At 46.7% G+C, this 13,826-nt stretch overlaps 1 protein-coding gene and 1 pseudogene across 2 annotated transcripts in view; one reads left to right on the top strand and one right to left on the bottom strand.

Annotated features, from left to right (window-relative positions):
• The window catches only part of GRIK4 (glutamate ionotropic receptor kainate type subunit 4), a 423,105-nt gene that overhangs the window by 350,439 nt on the left and 58,840 nt on the right, over positions 1–13,826 (bottom strand). The window lies entirely within an intron of this gene.
• On the top strand, positions 74–1,036 carry LOC140625229 (large ribosomal subunit protein mL43 pseudogene; annotated as a pseudogene).

The raw sequence follows: 13,826 nt of genomic DNA, 5'->3' as shown, positions 1-13,826 counted from the left end.
GGCCAGATCATACAGAGCCTTAAAAGGCACAGCAAGGAGTTATTCATTACCTTTACGACCACTGAAGGGTTCTAAGCCGAGGAGTAACATGAAACATCTTACGTTTTTGGTGGCTCTGACGGCGCGCGGGACCCCGAGCCGCTTCCTGGCCAGTGTCCTCTACAACGGGCTGGGCCGGTACGTGCAGCAGTTGCAGCGTCTCAGCTTTAACCTCAGCCGCGATGCGCCCTCGTCCCGCGGTGCCAGGGAGTTCGTGGAACGGGAGGTGGCCGACTCCGCGCGACGGAACCGGGGGTCGTAATATACGTGAAGTCGAGGCCGCGCTGTGTGCCCAGAGTAGTGGCCGAATACCTTAATGGGGCAGTGCCAAGGAGAGCATCCACTGCAAGTCAGTCGAGGAGACTGCGACGCTGGTGCAGAAGCTGGCGAACCAGTCGGGCCTGGATGTGATCCGCATCGCAAGCCCTTCCACACTGACAGTCCTAGCGTCCAGGGCCAGTGGCACCCCTTCACCAACAAACTGACAACGTTGGGTGGGCTACGCCCGCGAGAAGTCCAGGATGCTGCGCTAGCCCAGGCGCAAGTGCCATAAAGAGTTGCCCCACCAACCACAATCTGGGGCTCTGGACTCTTACCTCAGTGGAAGTGGTTCTTCCTCTTTCAGAGGAATTCCAAGCCTACGCAGGCAGATGGAGCCCCCCAAAAGAGACACTGACGCCAAAGCTTTTGCTTGGGATAAAGAAGAGCTCTTCATTGCTCAGGAGGAGGGGCAGTGACTTTGTTAGTCTCCTAATTCTTCCCTGTTTGACATCCCTGAAATCTGACCATTCAAGGATATTGCAGGCATTTATTTCTGAAATCCAGATTGATAAGACTGATCTCAAATCCTGGTGAGGGGTTTCAAGGTTGGCTTCAGAAGAGCCCCCAATGCCCTCTTTCTACAACCATTGAGCTTGAGAGCTAGCTAGCCCCTTATACTGTGCTGTGAACCTGGCATTAGGATAACCATTTTATAGCTGTGTGAGTGTTTAGATTAGAAAAGGTTAATAAACTTGCCCAAGGTTACACTTGAGGTCTTCAAAAAAAAAAGAAACATCTTATGTTTTTAAAAATGCTGAGCTATGGGATGTCTGGGTGGCTCAGCGGTTGAGCATCTGCTTTTGGCTCAGTGTGTGATCCCGGTGTCCCGGGATCGAGTCCCACATCAGACTTCCTGCATGGAGCCTGCTACTCCCTCTGCCTGTCTCTGCCCTCCCCTCTCTCTCTTTGTGTGTCTCTCATGAATAAATAAATAAAATCTTTTTAAAATAAATAAAATAATAAAATAAAATAAATAAAATAAAATAAAAATGCTGAACTATGTGAAGACCAGAAAGCAAAAGTGGAAGTAGAGAGACCAATCAGAAGGCTTCTGTCCTATGTCAGGAAAGAGATGATGGCGGCCTACACTCATGGGTGGCAGGACAGATGGAGAGACAAGTACAGATCTGAGACATATGAAGGAGGTACACTGGCAGGACTTGAGATGTGAGGTGAGACAGGAGAAATCAGGAATGACTCCCAGGTTTCTGGCCTTGCAAATTGGTAGATGCCATTTACCAAGATGGCAAAGATTTAGGGAGACACAGATTTGGGAAAAGAAACCAAGAGTTTGCACTGTTGGTGTTTTATATGTATACACACACACATATACGTACACACACATATATATATACACATACATACACATATGTTTGCAATACCTGCAGGACATTCAGATGGAAAATTCAAGTACATAGAATTGCAAGATGAGAGATCGAGAGAAATCTGGAAGTCATCACTATATAGATGGTATTTAAAGCCTGGTAATCGGTGAGCTCACCTAGCAAGAACAGAGAGCATAGAAATGAGAAGAGAGAAGAAAGCCAGAGGCCAACTCTTGGGACATTCAATATTTAGACAAGAATAAGGGAGGAATAAGCAGAAGGGGTGGAAAGGGAGCCAGAAGAGTGCCATGTCCAGAGCCTGGAGAAAGTGTCTCCAAGCAGAAGAGGGTGTTGAATGCTGTTGACAAGTCAAGATGAGCAGTGTCCATGGGACTGAGCCATGTGAAAGCTACCAGTGGCTTCTATGAGCAGTGGGGTGGCATGGACAGAGGCCAGACTGAAGGGGGCAGGAGAATGACTGGGAGGTGAAGGAGTGGGGGGCCAAGTGCACCCACAACTCTTCTCAGTTGCTGGGCCAGAAAAAGGAGCAGAGCTGGAGCAGACAGCAGGAGAAGAGGCAGTGGCAGACTTTTCAGTGATGACCAATGAGAGAACATGCCAGTGCATCCTGGGCCGATCCTGGGGGGAGGTGGGCAACAAGGTGACAAGGTGGGTTCCAGCTGTCCCATGGGGGGACCAGCCCTCGGAGCTCCAGCAAGGATGTCTGAACACCACCGCACACAGGCTTGCAGATCGCGGTGGAGTGATGAGGGCGCCCATCCCAGGCCTTCCATGTCCTCCTCTAGCTCCAGGATGAGGTGCTGAGCTCAGCCCGGGGGTATGGGGGTGAGCAGGAAGGTGGGAAGTGATAGAAGAGAAGAAAGGAAGCCTTGGGGAACAGAAAGGGAGTCTACTAGAGAAACAGCATTGGATAGAAAATCCTAAAAGGCCGTGAACTAAATTCTGATTTTCAGCTGGGCCATCTCCCCCCACAGCTCCCGGGACATAGCTCTGAGCAGGGGATCAATCGGGGAAGTGGTGCAGGGTTCATTGTTAAAGAGCAACAGGTGCATTTCTGTAGGAATTCCTGGCAACCATCTCTGGAAGGGTGTATGGGGCCATGTTTTGGCGAGCCAGACAGCATTTCCCCCAGGGCTTACATACAATTTCTGAGATGCTTCATCTTCATTTCTAAAGGATGTGTAATTGGCACCCGTTCTCAAGCTTGAACATAAAGTTTCCCTGTCCCTAAAGTCCCTCTGTCAAGTACTTAATGACCTGTAAACCATTTACATAAACTAAAAGAGCTCTAATTTTAAAGAATCTAGCAGCAAATCCTTCTATAAAGTGATTTTTTTTTTTTTTTTTTTTTTGTAATGCAAACGGCCTTGATCTAGAGGGTTTTCCTAAAGAGAGGCCTACCTGCATTCCTGGAGCTCTGGTGGTCAGAGCAAGCACAGGTGGCTTGTACCGAGATCTTTTATTTCCTGGGACATTGACACACATCTGCTCAAATTAATTACTCTTCCAAGATCTCTCCCCTGACTCATCTGATGGGAACAGGGAGCTCCTGTGCTGGCAAATACAGATGAGGAAGGGGAGCTCCGAGGGGGGGCCAGAACAGAACGTAGAACTCAGCAAAATGGAAGTATCAGCACTTTGCTGGCACCAAACATGTGTGTCTGTGAGCATCAATCCAGAGGTGAACAGCAGGACCACATGGGACAAACACCGGGGGGAGCTGCTATTGTCCTGACCAAGAGAACTTCGGTGGCTGTGGAGGGGAGGGTGGGAGGAGCAGAAGGGAGCAGGGGTACCCCTTGATTATCTGGGGTTCACCCTTCCAACACATTCTTAGCCTGAAACCCTGATGGGATCAGTGCTCTGGCTACAATGAGAGACATCAAGAAGAGTGGGAGGTGACAAGGAGTTGCACAGCCGTGTGTAGGGAAGGCAGCTGGAGGATGGCCCTCAGGATACATTAGCTCCCCTGCCAGCAAGGGGCACGGTCATGCCCAGGCCCGCCTGCTAGAGCCCAGCTGTAGGCCCAGGAAGAGGGGTGAGAGAGCCCAGGCCCCAGATATGGCTGGATCCTCCAAGGGGGGGGGGGCAGGGTGACTTGCCTCAGTTTACCCCTCCAGACAAGAAGGAAGCACAATAAAAAGCCAGACCTCGTGTGATTTAAACCCAAACGCACCATCTCTTGGCAGTAACCATCATGATCTGTGACTGTCTCAAGCCTCAGATCAGGGTCAGGGGACAGAGCCAGGAAAGGGAGGACTAATTGAGGCAAGGCCCTTAGAAGCTCCTTAATCTCCCAATATCTTCATTTAACCCACCTATAAAATAAAGATAGCAGTACCCACCTCAGGGACTGCTGAAAGAATCAACAATGTACGTAAATCACCCAGCAGGTGCCTGGCATTGGTGAGCACTCCCCAAAAGAGGGTTAGACGGAGCCCGGAGAAAGGGACCCTGTGGCATGAAGGGCCTAAGATCCCACTGACATGGGTCACTGAGGCATGCATGAGTCACTGTATGGCCAGACTTGGAGTTCCCGAGAAGAGACCCAAATCCAACTCAAGGGAAGGAACAAAGCGTATTTATGCATCCAGTATCACTCTACAAGTGAACTGAGTGCCGCTTATATTTCAAGCCTTGTGCACAGCCTAGAAAAACAGCAGAGAGAGAGAGAGAGAGAGAGAGAGAACCGCCCAGCAGGTGGCAGCTGGACATGCCGGTGCAGGGAATCAGTACTAAAAGTTCACCTGGGACCAGAGACCCCAGGCACCAGGCTGACCCATACAGCCAAACGCCCCTTTCCAGGAGGACAGCAGAGCCTGCAAAACTATTTCATTCTATTTCCCTGAGAAAGATAAAGTCTTGAGGCTGTGAGGAAATGTTCTACAGAGGCAGGGTGAACTCGAGAACTGGGGTTCTAGGGCCTATGGGTAAGGGCCGGCCAGCTGAAAAGAAGCAGAGGCAGGGTGAGGGGCAGGTGCCGGGGTAGAGTTGAAACACTAAAGAGAAAGAAGAAAAAGCCGATGGGAAATAATCCTTCCTGGATGAAAAGAGCACTGAGGCCTCCTTGGCCTTGGTATAGGTATGTAACTTGAGTTGGCAAGACGCATCACTAAGAAAGACCAGGGTCTCAGATTCTGGCCTCAGGGGCTTAGGTAGACGGACCTTTGAGGCCCCTTCCTTCTCCACCCTTCAAGAGTGAAGGAGAAGTAGCCTTTACATGTGAAAATGCCAGCCGCCCAGGCAGGGCTGAGTATGGGTCCCTCCGGCCCTTTGGGCTATCAATACCTTTTAAATATATATTACAAGAGACAAATGTGCTCTGCCCTGCTGAGGACAGCTGTTATTGTGGACAGAGGGGCAAGGCAGGCGGGGGGGTAGTAAGAGGCCCAAGGGGGTCCTCTTTGGGAAGGGTCATGTTTTGTTTTCTGAGATCCCCCTGCAGGCAGGGAGTGCAAACAGGAACCGCTCCCAAAGCTAAAGGGTCAAAGGCTCAATGCCTTTGTGCATTTTTCAAACATTCTGAGCTCTATCTTCCAGCAGCTGCATCTAATTCAAAAGGCTCAAGAGAATGAGACACGGATAGCCAGCACTGAGAAAGTTCCAGTGACTGAGCCAATAGGCGTTCCTGAGACTTTATCTTGGGCCCAAAGCAGTGTCTCCAATCTTTCAAGGCCTCCCTAGACAGGTCTTCACTATTTAGAAGATGGCCAAAGGTAGGATTTTTGAGCTCTGCTAGGAAGAGGCCAGGCACTGCATGCCTACAGCCTGCAAACTGTTTGGTTTGGCCTGGGCCATGAGTTAAAATGACAGAGTACAGTGGCTCTCCCAGACCAGCAGTGTAACCATTACCTGGGAACTTGATAAAAATGCAAATTTTTCTGACTCTCTACTGAATCAGAAACTCGGGGTGGGACCCAGCAATCTGTGTTTTCGCCAGCCTTCCACATGATGAGAACCAATGAAGTAGCATAACCAGACAGGGGTCATTCCGAGGCCCAAATACAAGCTGTTTAACAAGTTTTGCCTCCCGCTTGGGCTGCTTGTTGCATTTCTATTACCAGCCAGCTGGGCCCCCAACTGTGTCCGTCTCTAGTGACCCTTGGCAGAGAAGGTAGTGCCAAATTGAGCAAAAGCTCTTGGTGACCAAATGCCCATCAGTGGATAAATGGGTAAACAAAACGCAGTATATACACACAATGGAATATTATTCGGCTTTTAAAAGGGAAGAACTTGAAGGCATTATACTAAATAAAATAAGCCAGATACAAAAGGGCAAATATCGTATGATTTCACTTCTTTGAGGTAGCTTCTGTGTCAAATTTATAGAGACAGAACAGAATGGTGACTCCAGGGGTTGGGGGAGAGAGGAACAGAGAGTTAGTATCTAATGGCTACAGAGTTTCAGGTTGGAAAGGTGAAAAATTCTAGAGATGAATAGCAGTGATGGTTGCATAGCAAGACCTCTCTGAATCATCTACCCATATCTCCCTGTTATTTCCAGAATAAAGTCCTAACTTCCTTCAGTTTTGTTTTTTAATTGGGGTAAAAAATACATTATCATAAAACTTACCATCTTACCCATTTGGGGCACACAGTTCAGTAGCATTGGGTACATTTACATTGTTGTGAAACAGATCTCCAGAACTTTTTCTTCTTGCAGAACTGAAACTCTATAACCCATCAAACAACTCCCTTTTGCCCCCTTCTCCCCAGCCCTGAGTAACCACCATTCTACTTTATATAACTACGAACTTAACTATATACCTCATATGGGTGGAATCAGACCACATTTATCCTTTTATGACTGGTTTATTTCACTTAGCATAATGTCTTCAAGGCTCACTCATGTTGTAGCATGTGACGGAATCTTCTTCCTTTCTAAAGGCTGACTAATATTCTATTCTAGTATATGCTACATTTTGTTTATCCATCCATCCATCCTTCTACCTCCTGGCTATTGTGAATTGTGCTGCTATGCACACAGGTGTGCAGATACCTGTTCAGATCCTGCTTTCAATTATTTTTGGATGTATACCCGGAAGTGGGATTTCCAAATCATATAGTAATTCTACTCTTAATTTTCTGAGGAGTTGCCATATTGTGTTTCCACAATGGCTCAAGAGTGCACCACACAACTCTATATCCTTGTCAATACTTATTATTTCTATTTTTTTTCATAGTAGCCATCCCAATGAGTGTGAAGTGATATCTCAGTGTGTTTTGTTTTTTTTGTTTTTTTGTTTTAGATTTTATCTATTTATTCATGAGAGACATGGAGGGAGAGGCAGAGACAGGCAGAGGGAGAAGCAGACTCCATGCAGGAAGTCCCATGCAGGACTCCATCCTGGGACCCTGGGATCACACCCCGAGCCAAAGGCACCCCGAGTCAAAGCCCAACTGCTGAGCCACCCAGGGGTCCCTTACTGTGGTTTCGATTTGCACTTCTGATGATTAGTGATATCAAACATCCTTTGATATGCTTATTGGCCCTTTATTTATCTTTGGCGAAATGCCTATTCGAGTCTTTTGCCCATTTTTCAAACAGGTTGATTTTTTTTGTTGTTGAGTTGTAGTCCCAACCTTAACATGAAACACAAGGTCCTTCCAGACTTGGCCCAGCCAACCTTTCACTCTTATCTCCGACTATTCCCTACACAAGTGGTTCTCAACATAGGCAGGGGTGGGGGGGATGAGGATGGTGCTACTTTGCACACAGATGTCTGGCAAGTCTGGAGACATATTTGGTTGTCACAATCTGGGGACTGGAGGCCTTGGATATGACTGGCATCTAATAGAGACCAGAGATGCTGCTTAGTATCCTACAATGCCAGAGTAGCCCCCATAACAAAGAATCGTCTGACCCAAAATGTTGAGAACACTGCCCTGCACTATTCCCTGGCAACTCTTCCATTCATTATTCTAAACACTTTGCCCTTGGCTTACACCCTGACCTTCTGGCACACCTCCCAGGCCACCCTGCAGACTGGATCCTGCAAACCCCACTCCTGCTGTAAGGCCTTCCTTCCTCACTAGTCTAGTTAATTCACAGTAACTCCCTGGCTTCTGAAAACCTACTCAAGATTAGCCAGTAAAGACCTTGTATTATGCTTGCCGCCGCTTATACACAGTAGGTACCAGGTATGCAATTACTGATCAGTTGCCAGGCAGTAAGAAAGAGAACTGGCTGGCAGGGTGTTCACCTCACTCTAACATTCCAACACCAAGAATATCATACTCCAAGAAATGTATGCCCCATCGGACCCCAAATCCAGGCACTGAGAACCCTGAGGACCAGAAACATACAGAGAACCCAATCTAAGCTATTTCACCTGGCTTCTGGCTATCCCCAAGAGCAGGCCAAGGCCAGCCACACACAAGCAGAGGTGGGTTCCAGACATGCGTCTTACTCACCTCCAGCTGCCTGCCCCTCTGAGTCTAAATGCCCATGGTCTGGGTGCTGAAGCTCACAATCAAAAGGTGATAAACTGAATTCGTGAAAACGATTTAGCAAACCCAGCAGCCAAGTGACTGCCAGAGGCTTTAATACAGAGTCCTGCAGAGCTGGAACAATTACGCCATATCAGTTTGGAATTAGTAAGATCTCTGAATAATGCAGCTGGTTGCTCCAACAGCAGCATCCTTGACCAACAAGACCACGCTCCAACCACTCAATTGGAAAGGCAGCTCACCAACCTTGGCAGCCTGTTCCCTCCCCCTGAAGACTCACCCAGTGCCACAGCTGACCAGTACCTGGCCAGGTAATCCAGCAGGCTAGACCGCACATTAGGTGGCTCTGCCTGTCTTAGCCAGCAGGCCAGCCTTGCAAGCAGGATCAAAGATGAATGAGCTGCACCTGAACTTCGATCCTGAGCAGCTCCTAACTAGCTCAGTAGACCAAGCACCCTGACACACCCATCCCTGCCTCAAACCCCATTTTGGAAAGATCAAGATAATAACTCCATATGTCTAATACTATGTGAAGCAATTCACATAGGCCATCCTATTAGACATCATTATCTCTATTTTGGGTGTCAGAGGCAAAGCAACTTCTCTCAGGTGACACAGGCACTAAATGGCAGAGCTAGGATTCAAACCTTGAGCCATCCGATCCAGAGCCATGTTGTTCTCCCCATGTGACATTGTAAGAATCCTTTTTCTGTATCAAAATGGCTCCATGGTTCCCTCCAACCACTCATCCCTGCCGGTGCTGCCTTCCCCGGGGGCCTCTCACCCCTGATTGTCAGTGTCATTACATTAGGCTTCTTTTCACTCCAGCTCCCATTATATCATCTCAGCCTGGCATTGTAAAGCAGCCCCATCATAAACATCAGCTTGATTATAAGCAGAGACTGTTGCCTCTAATAAATAAGCATGCGTAATGTATACAGAGGGAGAAAGAGACACCTCTATATTTTCAGTTTTGTAAAGACAAATCGCCTCGATTGTTTAATCAATAAAAATGCCTCTCTAACTCCTACTGTTATTACAAAGCAATTTCAGACAGAGTGAAAAAGAAGCATCACATCTGTATTCCTGTCAGGACAGACAGGGTCTGATTAGGGCGACAGATGAAGGATCGGACCCAACACCCGACCACTGAAGGCCTGTGTCTGGTCCCCCCTCGCTGCGGTGCCGGGGCAGAGGGGGAATGAACAAGTGTCTTGATTTCAACTGCACATCAGGTTTGGGGAAGTTCAAAGCACAGAGATTTAGATTCATCTAAATTGTGGGGTTTGATCCAATCAGGGATCCCTAGGGACAAACACATTCTCTGGGTCAGAGAAGGGCAGCCTGGCTGGCAGAGCACAAAGAGGGGGCACTAAAAGAGAAGTGCACTCATCCTAAATGTCCTCACTGTCACCTCCAACTTCCCATTCCTCCAACCACTGCCAAGTGTAGACAAAACCTTCTCATAGCCAACAACTCCTCCTCCCTGTCCTTCTCCTTTCCTGTCTCATGGCCTCCACTCCTCACCATGGCCCTGGTTATTTACGTAAACAAACATGTGAGGGCAGAGGAATGGTCACGACCGCACAGAAAGTCTATCATTGCTTCGCCCAATGTCTACACATGAAAGTTTAAACCCTTTTCTCTAAATAAGAGCTCTTCCTGAGTTGGCCTTGTCTTCTTCTAGACTCAACCCCCTCCCCATCCTCCCACCCAGGCATCTTCTCTCTGGCTGCTCCAAACTCTGCAGTTTCCTGAAGACCCTACACTTCACACTTCTACACCTGTGCACATTTGGATCCATCCCCTGAAATGCCATTCCCCAGGTCCTCTCTTGGCAAATTCCTACTTATTCATTAAGACCCACTCACTCGACCTCCTCTGAGGCCCTTCTGTGCTCCCCCTCCCTTACTCCTTGCCCCAGAACCCTGCCACCCCTTGCACAAAGCTCTATTGCTGCACTCAGCACATGGCACTCTAAGTGTTGGCTTACCTGTTTCAATGCACCAATGACTTGCAAAATGTGTATCTCCAGCCTTTACTTCTCCTGAACTCCAGACTCCTTTGTCAGCTGTCTCCTTGCCAAATGCTCTTATGCCTCATGGGCTTTTCCAAAACATAACTCCAAACTCCCAACTCCCAAACTGTTCTCCTCTATCTTCCCTCATCTTAGAAAATGGCACCATAATCCAACCAGATGCTTGAGCCAAAACTCAGTGAACCTTAATTCCTCTTTTTCCCTCCTGTTCCACATCCAAACATAAGTCCTATGAATCCTATCTCAAAAACATATCCAATATAAAAGTAATTCAGTGGAGGAAGAATAGTCTTTTCAACAAATGATCCTGAAATGATTGGATATCCATTTGCAAAACAAAACAAAAAACACCAAAAAAAAAAAAAGACAAACAGAAAAAAATCCTTAAACCATACCCCTCACCATTAAAAATAAATAAATAAATAAATAAATAAATAAGCTCAAAATGGATCGTGGCCCAAAATGTAAAATCTAAAATTACAAAATTTCTAGAAGAAAACATAGGAGGAAATATTTATGACCTTGAATCAGGCAGTGAGTACTCAGATACAATACCAAAGCACAATCCATAAAAGAAAAAACTGACAAATTAGACTTTATCAAATTAAGAACTTCTGCTCTTCAATGGCACTGTCAAAAGAATGAAAAGAATACGAAAGAGTTGAAAGCAAAGTCTCAAAGAGATATGCTTACAGCCAATTTTATAGCAGCATCATTCACAATAATCAAAAAGTATAAGCAAGGAGCGTCTGGGTGGCTCAGTCAAGTTAAGCATCCAACTCTTGGTTTTGGCTCAGGTCATGATCTCAGGGTCTTGAGATGGAGCCCCACGTCAGGATTCCACACTCAGCGGGAACTCTCCTTGAGATTCTTTCCCTCTCCCTCTCCCCCTGCTCTGCCCCCTTCTCTCTTGTGCCTGCATGCACTCTCTTTCTCAAATAAATAAGTAAAACTCTTAAAAAAATGTAAGCAAAACATATGTCCATTGACATATGAATGGATAAAAAAATGTGGCATATACATACACTGGAATATCATTCAGCCTTAAAAAGGAAGAAAATCTGTCCCATGTGATAACACAGATGAACCTTGAGGACTCTATCTTAAGTGAAATAAGCTAGTCACAAAAGGATAAATACTGTAGGATTCCACTTAATGAGCAGCCAAATTCAGAGAGGCAGAAAGAATGGTCGTTGCCAGGGCCTGGGGGAGCTGGGAATGGAGAGCTGTTGCTTAATGGGTGTAAGATTTCAGTTCTGAAAGATAAAAAGAGCTCTAGAGACTGGTTACACAATAATGTACATGTATTTAGTGCTATGGTACTGTACACTTAAAAATGGCTATGATACTAAATTTGTGTTATGTGTATTTTACTGTAATTAAAAAAAATAGAAACTACAAAATCTGGACCATCAAGATAAGATTCTCATAGAGGCTGTCTTCTGAAACCATTCTCTGAATGCCAACAGAGGAGTGGTCTGTGATAAAAGAATTATGTTTGCTTTAGTCTTTGTTCTATTTTCATGAATATCCTTGGTCTTGTGATTTAAGAGAGAGCAAGCCAGAGTGAGTGAGCATGAAAGGACAAGCCAGAGAGGGGAGAGAATATGTGCAAATCACATATCTGATAAAGAACTTACATCCAAAATATATAAAGAACTCTCAAAACTCAATAATAAGAAAACTAACAAACAATGCAAAAATGTACAAAAAACTTAAACAGATACTTCACCCAAGGAGATAGAGGAAAGGCAAAAAGGCAGATGAAAAGATACTGATACCATTAGTCCTTGGGGACATGAAAATTAAAACCACAATGAGATATCACTCACTATGTATCTATTAGAATGGAGGACAGAATTTTAATTTTTTTTAAAAAAGGACAATACCAAGTGTTGGCGAGCACTCGAGGCCACTAGAGCTCTCATACCTTGCTAGTGGGGATGCAAAATTGTACCGCAGAAAAACAGGGCTAACGAAGTGAAACATACATTGACCTGATGACCCAGCAATTCCACTCTTTGGTGACATGACCCTGGTGACATGAAAACTTAGTTCACATAAAAACCTGTACTCGATGGCTTACAGCAGCTTTACTTGAAATTGCCAAACATGGAAAACAGCCCAAACGTCCTTTGAGTGGTGAATGAAAAAATTGGTATTTTCAAAGACTGGAATACTACCCAGCAATAAGGAGTGAGCTCCGCATTTCTGTGGCAGCATGGCTGGCTCTCAGATGGGCTGCGCTAAGTGAAAGGGACACATGGTACTAAGGTTCCAAAAGCCACAAACTATAGGATTCCATTTACGTGACTTTTCTTTAGAAAAGAGAAACCCATTGGAAAGATTAACGAGTTTGACAAACCTTTAGCTAGATGGACTAAGAGAAAGAGGGAAGACGAACTATTAAAATCATAATAAGGGATCCCTGGGTGGCGCAGCGGTTTGGCGCCTGCCTTTGGCCCAGGGCGCGATCCTGGAGACCCGGGATTGAGTCCCACGTCGGGCTCCCGGTGCATGGAGCCTGCTTCTCCCTCTGCCTATGTCTCTGCCTCTCTCTCTCTCTCTCTGTGTGACTATCATAAATAAATAAAAAAAAAAAATTTTTTTTTAAAAATTAAAATCATAATAAAAGAGGCACATTACTGCTGATTCTACAGAGAAAAAAAAAAAAGAAAAGAAAAGAAAAGAGAAACCCAGAGGGACAGAACCAGATCAGCGGTTGGCAGGGGTGGGCGGTGGGGGAGAGGCTGACAATGGGCATAGGGGAATTTGTGGGGTGACGGGAACGTCCCGTATCTTGTGTGGCGGTGGTCACACAGTGTGCGCACGCATCAAAATTCACAGAGCTTCGCACCACACGGTGAGTTTTAACGTATGCCAAGTGTACCTCAATAACACAAGGAGAGCACACATATCTGGATCCTGCCCAAGGGACATCTATCTGCCGCTGCCGGGGCTGCCCTGTGTGCAAGCCACCGTCAGCTCGCAGCCAGCCTGCTACGTCAGTTTTTCATTTTTCCTCCCCTAAAACGTATTCTTAAAGAGTAGTCAGAACTACTTTTTTAAAATATAAATCAGATTATGTCACTCCCTGCTTAAAACTCCGCTGTCTTCTCATCTCATTTGAGAGTAAAATCCGAATTCCTGCCCAGCCTGCAAGGCCGCGCCTGGAGCTCTGGCCTCCCCACACACCCTCCCCTTCATGTGCCACGAGCCAGCCACTCAGGCCACTTTCTATCTCTCGAGGACACCAAGCATGCCCCACGTGGGGGATTTTGCTCCAGCCTCATTCCCTTCACCAGGAAGGCTCTGCCCTGACCTCTGTGTGGAGGGCTCCTTCTGACCTTCCGGGTCCAAGCATTAAACTGTCACCTCCTCAGAAAGGTGCCCCATCGGGTCCCCTTAAAAAGCCCCCCACCTCACCCTGCACCCCCACACTTCATCCGTCCCAGGGTTTTCATTTCATCATGACACGTATCACATCCTGATCATCCTCACTCACCCCTGGTCATCCTTACTCCACTAGAGTGTCATCATGCCAACCTTAGCCTCTTCGGAATCCTCCGTGCCAGGGCAGGGCCCGGCACACGGTAGGTACATCACAAATGCTGCTTGGGCCTACTGTTATC

The sequence above is a fragment of the Canis lupus genome, chromosome 3 (genome assembly GCF_048164855.1).
Source record: "Canis lupus baileyi chromosome 3, mCanLup2.hap1, whole genome shotgun sequence".
Taxonomy (NCBI): Eukaryota; Metazoa; Chordata; class Mammalia; order Carnivora; family Canidae; genus Canis; species Canis lupus.
This window is presented reverse-complemented; position numbering and strand designations above follow the sequence as displayed.